Source organism: Mytilus galloprovincialis, chromosome 4 (genome assembly GCF_965363235.1).
Source record: "Mytilus galloprovincialis chromosome 4, xbMytGall1.hap1.1, whole genome shotgun sequence".
NCBI lineage: Eukaryota > Metazoa > Mollusca > Bivalvia > Mytilida > Mytilidae > Mytilus > Mytilus galloprovincialis.
This window is the reverse complement of record NC_134841.1, coordinates 5,440,877-5,452,173: the sequence shown is the minus strand read 5'-3', so window position 1 is coordinate 5,452,173 and position 11,297 is coordinate 5,440,877.

The following is an 11,297-nucleotide window of genomic DNA, read 5'->3' as shown; positions in this document are numbered from 1 at the left end:
TATCTTGTAAATGTAGATAGTTTTATCCCCTAGCTCTGTATCTCGTAAATGTAGATAGTTTTATCCCCTAGCTCTGTATCTCGTAAATGTAGATAGTTTTATCCCTTAGCTCTGTATCTCGTAAATGTAGATAGTTTTATCCCCTAGCTCTGTATCTTGTAAATGTAGATAGTTTTATCCCCTAGCTCTGTGCCTTGTAAATGTAGATAGTTTTATCCCCTAGCTCTGTATCTTGTAAATGTAGATAGTTTTATCCCCTAGCTCTGTATCTTGTAAATGTAGATAGTTTTATCCCCTAGCCTGTACTAGTACCCAAGGGGTAGGAGCATTATTTTTTCTTGTTTATGTTTGCATTCTGAATTTTATCATCTATCCCTGTTACTTCAAGTCATAGTTAGAGGAATAACTTTGAAAAATAAAGATACATCCCCTAAGTATTTCAAAACAATCTATTACAAAAGAAGGAAGGTTTGTAATTCTTAACATTTAACAAACATTTATTGATGACATGTTTTGTCTGTAAGAATATCTTGAATAGAACAGGAGGTCCACACCAAACACCAAACATTTCATTCTACATAAAAAAAAAAACAGGCTATAGACATTATACTAGGAATGTTCTTGCATTAAAAATGAAATAATAGTTTTGTCTCTGAAATTGCAACAAAATGAATGGATATAAAGTCTGAAAACAGATTTAAACAGTACATTGTATTGACTTATTGTGCAACAAACATTTTTAAAAATAAACATACATATTGTCAGTAGATTGTAGATAGTGTGGCAGATTAGTTTATGTACATGCATATAATACCTTTCTTATCACAATATGTTGATTTTTGGGATCTTGTTCCAGATTGATGTAGAAAATTAACAAGAGTGCACATACTGAAATGTCTCGCCTTCTTCACTAACCATTGATATTATGTTGACAGTCCTAACTATAAAGCTTTACTACAATTATCACTTAAACTTAACATGATCCAAATAATAAGGTCCAGGTCATATAAACAAAATGAGAAATACATGTACACCTAACAATCGTTCAATTCACTAAATATAGTTGCAAGGCAGACATGTACAGCTTACAATCCTACCACACAACAAATATGGTTGACCTATTGCTTATAGCTTTAGAAAAACAGACCAAAACACAAAAACTTAACACTGAGCATTGCACTGTGAAAATGAGGTCAAGGTCAAATAAAACCTACAAGACTGACCTGTACATTATAAAATATTTCTGTACACCAAATATAGTTGACCTATTGCATATTGTATTATAAAAAAAGACCAACTATCAAAAACTTAACTTTGACCACTGATACCATGAAAATGAAGTCAAGGTCAGATGACACCTGCCAGCTAGACATGTACACCTTACAATCATTCCATACAATAAATAAAGTAGACCTATTGCATACAGTATACGAAAAACACAAAACTTTACTATAACCAATGAACCATGAAAATGAGGTCATGGTCAGATGACACCTGCCAGTTGTACTTATATGCCAAATATACTAGACCTATTGCTTATAGTATCTTAGATATAGACTTGACCACAAAACTTCAGTGAGCACTGAAATAAGGTCGAGGTCAATTGAAAACTTTCTGATGGGTATGAGGACCTTGCAAAGTACGCAAATATCAAATATAGTTATCCTATTACTCATCATAAGAGAGAAATTTTCATTACAAAAAATCTTAACTTTTTTAAAGTAGTCACTGAACCATGAAAAATCAGGTCAAGGACAATGGACATATGATGAACGGAAACTTCGTAACATTTATATATAAGGCATCTGTATACAATGTATGAAGCATTCATGCAGGTCCAATAATCATTTGAATTTCCTCCTTTTTGCTGATGTTTTTCCCTTTTTATACGACCACAAAAAAAAAAATTGCTTTGTATAATGCTATCATGTTGTCATCGTTGTCTGTGTTGTTGTCTGCATCATCGTCCGAAGACATTTAGTTTCCGGACTATAACTTTAGTTTAAGAGAAGGGATCTTTACAAATATTTACCAGAAGGTTCAATACCACTAAAGGAAGGTTGGGATTGATTTTGGGGGTTATGGTCCCAATAGTTGTGGAATTAGGTGCCAAAAAGGGGGCCCAAAATAAGCATTTTTGTAAGTTTTCAAACAATAACTTGTGTCTAAGTGTAGGAATCTCTGAAATTATATCACAAGTTTCCATCCCATAGAGGGATAGCTAGTATTGATTTTGGGGGTTATGGTCTCATAGTTTAGGAATTGGGGGCAAAAAAGGGGGCCCAAAATAAGCATTTTTGTAGTTTTCAAACAATAACTTGTGTTTAAGTGTATGAATCTCTCTGAAATTATACCACAAGTTTCCATACCATGAAGGGATAGTTAGTATTGACTTTGGGGGGTTATGGCTCAAAATATTTTGGGATAAGGGGCAAAAAAGGGGGAAAACTAGGTTTTTCTGGTCAATGGACAATTAAGGTTATACCATACAGTTTTGATCCCGTATTAACATTTTGTTCAAAATTTTCATATAGACTATTATATACCTGATTAAATCAAATATGTAATAAAAAATTTATATTCATGTGCTACTTTTTGATTAAAATGAGGTCGAAATTTTGTATATTTGGTCAAAATTCAGATTTGTGGCCGTATTTTCCCTTTGGAAAGAAAGACATATCCTTTTTTGTTTTAAAAGATAAACACAAAATGTTTTTTGTTAAATAATTTGTAATTTCTGTATTTTATAAGTATTCTAAAAATTCATACATTTTTTATTCAGAAATAACTCATATTTATCAAATTTTCATGAATGTAGAAAAAAAGACATCATGTTTTGCTGTATATATATTTATCAAATTAAAAAAAATTGCACTATTTTATGTTTTCATGAAAATTGACACACATAATCTTCTCACAAAACCAAATTGCATTTTAATAAAGAGGGGTCCATGAACTCGTTTTCAAGTTAAAATAAGTCAAAAACTGAATCTTTTCCCGATAAGTCATAGGTTGACGTCGCGAAAATAACAGTTTACGTTAGCAATGTCATTACCTCCCCTTTAACTATATCTTATGCCCTTAAGACAATTTAAAAGCAGTGTAAGGGAGGTAATTCATAAACATTTAACATACAATGTTGGGTATGTTCAGATTTACCTCCCTTACTTGTTAATTATGTATAATGAAATGTCAGGTTATGGACTAACTGGATAAAAGGGGGTTGGTAGAAGTTTTCAATGTTTTAATCAAATTTTCTCAAATTTCAAATTTTTGAAAAGTTTGAAGAAGAAATCTGTAATTGATTTGTAAGATCTTGACATTTGTTTTGTGTAAGAAACCCATATAATGTCAAAAATTTTATCACATTGCAAAATTTAGAGCTGTAATAAGCTTGAATGTTTTGTCCATACTTGCCCCAACTGTTCAGGGTTCGACCTCTGCGGTCGTATAAAGATGCGCCCTGCAGAGCACCTGGTTTTATGTTGTTTGCTATGATATTACACAGATATCAAGTTTTGATGACGTTTGCTTTACTTACTTTTTAGTATACTATAGTTGATGTAACAATCACTCCTAATAGTTTAACGTTATTGAACACAAGCTGTGACTAATACCTGAGGTATTGGACCAATACACAATTTAAAAGGAGGGGATTCTATTGAAGATATTTTCATGAATAGTAATAAAATAAGCATGCATTGTATCAAACTTTTTTTATCCGAAATAAATTTTAAAAAATCTAAATGCCGACTTTAAAAAAAAAAGAGAAAGATATACTAGAGTGACTCATAAATTGCTGTGGTTTTGTGTGTTCGAATTAAGTGCAGGAGGGTGTGGTATGATCCCCTGGCTTGTCATACTAAAGGATTGAAAATCGGTATGTTCTGCTTCATCCCACAGCACACATCATGTAAGAGATGTATCACAGATGTTTTACATTTATGATGTTATGTTCTCGTCCTGATATGCATGTAATATTTGCTACTTGACATACACACCAATCAGTCATCATCAAGTTGTATACTAAAGTATTTATAATTAGTTCTCAGGATATGATCATGTATCCTTTAAAATCTCTCATATAACATAATCCTTGTGACTTTTGACGGACAGTGAATAGGTTTGTTTCGAAGACTTTTCAGACCGTTTTTGAGTTTTGAATAAAAAAAAAATGAAATATAAATGAACAACTTTTTACTAACGACTTACCATATCAATCTTTATATTTTGTCACAAGAAGCTCATCGTTCTCTTATAATGTTTTGACCATGATAGAATACTCGAGGGTTGGTCTGTTAATTATCCGCTATCACTTGACAGTGTATAATCCACAGACAAGTCAGCTTCTGCAACCGTATTATACCGATTTTATCATTTCTGTGTCATTTGGTCTCTTGTGGAGAGTTGTCTCATTGGCAATCATACCACATGCATCTTCTTGTTTTATATTTATCCTAGCCTTTTTGTTATAAGTTAAGCCGATTCCTTATACAATACATATTTGCAGATACTTAAAGTAAACAAATTCTCATTAAATATAGCTTGAACTAAACTCGTACCCGTTATACCAAAAGCACGGAATGTCCGCATGCAAATCAGTCATGTGACGTTTTTTTATTGGACTGCAAATAATATAACTTGTCATGATAACTTGCATTCAGTTGTGTATACTAATGATTCTTCAAATCAAAGGGCACGGCAAATGTTTTGTCGATTTGTAGCCTTTTGAAACTCAGACTTGTTTAAATAGCATCAGATATATCCCAAGGATTTGTATACTATCTATTGTAAAAATTCGTCGGTGTACTGGAAAGCGCAAAAGATATTTATATTTCCTTCTAAAATAATGTTTGTCGAATCGAAGCCAATTGTTACATCAAAAATGTTACCAGGGACCAAAAATTTAAAGAATAGAGACTAATCGGATGCTAAAACATGAAGAATAGATACAAATAAGAAAAAGAAAGTAAAGAAAATGTCATAAAAATTACAGAAGACAGAAATAAAGACGTATCCAACCCTTACACAATTCAAAAGACTGTCAAAATCAAAGTAAAAGTGTAGAGGCAGGGATGGATAGCCAAGTGGTTTCGGGCTGGGACTTGATCACCCCAGTCGGCGCACCTCTGGAGGTTGTAGTGGACAGCGCCGAAACAGCCGAGGAAGGAGGATTCACCTGAAGACGGAACCACGCATCTTTCCAACAGGATGTATTAAGGTAATTTAACCTGGGAAACCAGTGACAGCCAGGAAAGTCTGGATGACAACTGAGAACAGAACAGTGACAACCTGGAGAGACAGGAGACTTTCAGGAGAGACTGGGATCAAGGGGTGCAGAGGCTTGGCAGGCCGAAGCACATCTTCTGTGAGGAAGAACCCACTTACATCTAGCTATGGAACGATATATAAAAAGACACCCCCAAGGTTGTGCGAGAGCGGGGGAGGATGAGCAACCTACAGGATTGGTAACACCGGAAACGACACAGGAACGAACAACGACTACGAATTTGAACAACGGAAATGTATGCATCTGTGGGAAAGTTTGCAAGAACCAACGAGGTCTGAAGATACATATGGGAAAGATGAAATGCAAGCCAAATCAGAGCATAACACAACGCACAGGGCAACCTGGTGAGACGGAGGAGGAGGTGGTTCAGGATACAAACCACAGCGACCACAGCCTCCATGTGTTGTACAATGAGGAGGACAGCATGTTAGAGGGGAATCAACAGGAAAAGGAGGGCTTAGACAACAACAGGCAGCCACAAGAGCCAAAAAGAACACCAGACACAAGTGAGAACATAAGAAGAAAGAAAGTAAAATGGCCCAACAATAAAAGTAAAAGTGAATGGCAACAGTTTGATGAGGATGTGGATGCAATTTTGAACACAACATTGGCAGGTAACATAGACAGGAAGATAGAATCAATGACATCATTTATTTACAACATAGGTATGGACAGATTTGGTGCAGATGAGAAAGAGGTGGTGAGGCGAGAGGGTCAAAAGAACAGAAGAGAATCCAAAATAGCAAAGATGAGGAAAGACCTAAGGCAACTTAAGAAAAGATATAATCAGGCATCAGAGGATGAAAAACCAGCATTATCTGAGCTGAGGGACACCATCAGGAAGAAACTCAAGATCACAAGAAGAGCAGAGAGAACTAGGAAAAGGAGGAAAAAGAGAGAGAAAGCAAGAGCTCAATTTACATCAGATCCTTTCCAATTTACATCAAGATTGTTGGGGAAGAAAGGATCAGGACAACTAAAAGCTAGTAAAGAGGAAGTAGAAGAATATTTAAGAGAAATGCACAGTGATCCAAAAAGGGAAGACGAACTCCCAGATATAGAACAACTTATACGCCCGGAGGATCCAGAGCAGGTTTTTGATGAATCACCACCAAAGTTGAAAGAGGTAGTAGATGTTATCAAGAAAGGAAGGGCAGCATCAGCACCAGGTCCAAATGGAGTACCATATAAGGTATACAAGAACTGTCAGAGAATTACAAGACGTCTATGGAAGTTAATAAGAGTCATCTGGAGAAGAGGTCGACTAGCAGAGAGTTGGCACAAGGCAGAAGGGTGCTTTATACCAAAGGAAGAGAAGTCAGAAACATTAAAACAGTTTAGAACCAGCTCACTGTTAAATGTAGAAGGAAAGATATTTCTTGCTATTCTTGCTAAAAGGATGACAAACTACATGCTGAGCAACGAGTACATTGACATTGCAGTACAGAAAGGAGGGGTACCAGGTGTATCAGGCTGTATTGAACACACAAGCGTATTATCACAGATAATTCGAGAAGCGAAAGATTCAAAGGGAGAGCTCGCAGTTGTCTGGCTGGATTTAGCGAATGCATATGGGACAGTACCACACAAGTTAGTTGAGTTGATGCTGGAGAGATACCATGTACCTGACGGTGTAAGAGAGCTGATAAGAGAGTACTTCAACCATCTGCAGCTGAGATTTACCGTTGGGGATTTTACAACATCATGGCAACGTTTAGAAGTGGGAATAGTGACAGGATGCACGATATCTGTCATCCTTTTCTCCGCAGCAATGAATATGATTGTGAAGTCAGTAGAGAAGAAGAGCAGAGGTCCATGGATGAAGTCAGGAGTACGGCAACCACCAGGAAGAGCATTCATGGATGATATGACAATAAGCACAAAGACAGTTATCGAAGCCAGGTGGACACTACAAGAGCTTGATAAGATGATCACCTGGGCAAGAATGAAAGTGAAGCCTAGCAAATCCAGAAGTTTGGTAGTGAAGAATGGTAAAGTCAAGGAGGAAAGGTTTAAAATAGGAGACGAAATAATACCAACAGTGTCAGAGAAGCCAGTTAAGTGTCTCGGAAAATGGTTCAACAACACCTTGTCAGATAAGTTGAATGTGGAAGATACATATAAGCAGTTGGACGACTGGTTAAAGGCAGTAGATAAGAGTGGACTACCAGGAAAGTACAAGGCATGGATTTACCAGCATGGGATATTGCCTCGGCTTCTGTGGCCACTTCTTGTGTATGATGTACCAATGACAACGGTAGAGGGAATGGAAAGAATATCAAACAGTTACTTACGTAGATGGCTTGGAGTACCACGCAGTTTCAGCAGTGTGGGCCTATACAGTTTAGGAACCAAGTTACAGCTACCACTCAAGTCAATCACTGAGGAATTCAAGGTGACCAAGGTTAGACAACATCTGACGTTAAAAAACAGCAGGGATGAGAAAGTACGATCAGCAAAAGTTGAAATAAGAACTGGAAGGAAGTGGTCAACAAAGAAGACGATAGAAGATGCTGAGTCACGATTAAAACACAGTGAGATAGTGGGCAGAGTTGCAGTTGGAAGACAGGGGCTGGATGTTACACCTACAGCAAAATGGAGAACAGCAACAGTGGAAGAAAAAAGACATCTGGTACAGAAAGAGGTACGATCAATGGAAGAAGAAAGTAGAATGGTAAAGGCAGTGAGCATGAAGAAGCAGGGAAGCTGGTTAAACTGGGAGGGAGCAAGACAGCAGAAGTTAGGATGGAATGAGATCTGGAAGATGGAGCCACATAGGTTGCAATTTAAGCTGAAGTCAGTATATGATGTATTGCCAAGCCCAACAAATCTAGCAACATGGGGATTGATAGACGACCCAAAGTGTGTTCTTTGTGGTAAGCCAGCAAACTTGGAGCACATATTATCATCATGCTCGAGTGCTTTGAAAGACGGGAGGTATACATGGCGACACGACAAGGTATTAGGGACACTAGCAGACACCCTAGAGAGAAACATTAGGAAGTCAAGGAAAAACAAGGAAGGACTTACTTTTGTCAATTTTGTTAAGGAAGGAGAGAAAGGTCAGAAGAAGAAGGTGGAAGGAAGTGGTTTATTGGTAACAGCAACTGATTGGCAAATGTTGGTAGATCTTAAACAGAAGTTACAATTCCCTCCACAGATTGCAGTAACAAACCAGAGACCTGACATCGTCATTTGGTCCGCCTCAACAAAACAGGCAATCCTGCTGGAACTAACTGTACCATGGGAAGAAAGAATAGAAGATGCCTACGAAAGAAAGAGACTGAAGTACCAAGATCTACTTGCAGAATGTAGAGACAATGGATGGCGGGTTTGGTTATTTCCAGTGGAAGTGGGAAGCAGAGGGTTTGTTGGACAGTCTATGTGGCGAGCATTGAGAGCACTTGGTATTGTTGGAGGGGAAAGAAGTAAACTGATAGGGAACTTGTGTAAAGAGGCAGAGACAGCATCAATGTGGTTATGGAGGAAAAGGTCAGAACAGTGGAAGCAGTAAAGTGTAGAGGCAGGGATGGATAGCCAAGTGGTTTCGGGCTGGGACTTGATCACCCCAGTCGGCGCACCTCTGGAGGTTGTAGTGGACAGCGCCGAAACAGCCGAGGAAGGAGGATTCACCTGAAGACGGAACCACGCATCTTTCCAACAGGATGTATTAAGGTAATGATAAACTTTAGTATTTCAATAGTTTCCTGTTCATTTATTGCTTGGTGTTTGCTCTACGTCCGTCGGCAAATATATCAGGTTCTTGTCAAGATAGAAATTTATTCATATTTACATAGAGTGATTACCGGACATTCATGCTGGATGAGTGTGTTGCGTGTTTATGGATGTTGTTTCTTTAATTCAAATTTCACAGCCATAGTTCAAAATACCTATATTGATAAAATATTCATTGGGGTCACCCATTTTCCGACCTAATGTTTCTGTAGTTCTTTATGGAAAGGTATTATGAATGCTGCACTAACGTATAGCTATTGGATAGAGATAGGGATTATGAATGCTGCCCTGACGTACAGAAATTGGATAGAGATAGGTATTATGAATGCTGCCCTGACGTACAGAAATTGGATATAGATAGGGATTATGAATGCTGCCCTGACGTACCGTGAGAAATTGGATATAGATAGGGATTATGAATGCTGCCCTGACGTATAGCTATTGGATAGAGATAGGGATTATGAATGCTGCCCTGACGTATAGCTATTGGATAGAGATAGGGATTAATCATTATGAATGCTGCCCTGACGTATAGCTATTGGATAGAGATAGGGATTAATCATTATGAATGCTGCCCTGACGTATAGCTATTGGATAGAGATAGGGATTATGAATGCTGCCCTGACGTATAGCTATTGGATAGAGATAGGGATTATGAATGCTGCCCTATAAACAGCTATTGGATAGAACTACAGCGTGAAGGTAAATAATTTCTGGGGTAAGCATTCTTAAATACCGAAGATTTCGTCCGGGGTAAGCATCATTGGAGGCCGAAATGTTCGTGCGTAACTCGAAAAAAAAAATCAAATTTGATAAAATACGCATTGGGGTCACCCACTTGTTCAAACCCATTGCATCGACAGTTCTGTATGGCTAGGGATTATAGATTCTGCTCTAATAAATAGCTTTTGGGTGTACTTCAACGAGAGGTCAAATAATTTCTGCGGTAAGTATTCCTAAAGGCCGAAATTTCGTCCCGGAAACATAGAAATAAAGCCATATTCGATAAAATACGCATTGTGGTCACCCACTTATTCAAACACATTGCCTCGGCGGTTTTTTTTTTTGTGGCTAGTGATTATAGACGCTGTCCCAATGAATAACTATTGGATAATACTACAACGAGAGGGCAAATAATTTCTGGGATAAGCATTCTTAAAGGCTGAAAATGTTGTCCGAAACATGGAAATAAAGCTAAATGCGATAAAATACGCAATGGGGGCACCCACTTTCCGACCAATTGTCTCTGTAGTTCTTTATGGCTAGGGTTTATAGACGCTGCCCCCAATGAATAGCTAATAGATAGTACTCAGTGGGTAAAGAATTTCTGGGATAAGCTTGTTTGTGAATCGTCATAATGATTTTTTTAATTGTATATGCTACTAGTAATTACAAAACCGTAAATATGAGTTAGAAATCTGCAAACTTAACTTTTAGAATATTAATAATGGGATAGAAGAAGGAGATGCTTTATTTCTATCAAATGGGCTCACAAGGAGCATAATATAATATCATTATATTATTTTTACAAATATAATAATTAATACAGTATACATATAGTTAGTTACAAACACAAATAATCTGAAACAACAGTTTTCATATATTCGTATATATTTTAGTAGTATATATAAAACCTTCGTCTCAGACATACCTCTAGAAAGTAACAAAAAAGAATTCTGTGAGTTGGCTAAATATATCTAGCTGAATTGTAGGATGCACCAAGGACGGTGCTCATATGGCATGGTGGATGCATATTAAAATGTGTATCGGGACATTAATGATATGGTATTAAAGATATTGTAAGAAGTTGCAAATAACTGGTATGTCATCCTCGTGCCTGGTGCAGAGAAGTCAGTACTATTTAAACATGTTAAAGTGACACAACTGCAAGAGGCACCAAGGGACAATGCTTATTGACATGTCAAAGTGCACATATTACGAAAAAGATAGAATATTACCAGTTTAATCAAAAATATCACAAACAGAAGGGTAATAGAACTTATACGGTGGGTACTGTACCCCACCATGCCAACCTCGTGTCTAGTGCAGAAAGCCTGATTTAAATGTTTATCTTTCAAGTTATATTTTGTCTTCGTCAACTAACATGACTAACCCTCAGACAGATATCAAGATTCTCTACATTAAGAAGCCATATCCGTTTTTGGCTGAGGAATCAGATGCGTAAAATGTGGGCATAGTGAGTTAATAGTGGAATTTAAACAATTTCTCTTATCTTGAGATGATGCACACGAAAATAAAAAATGTTTTTATT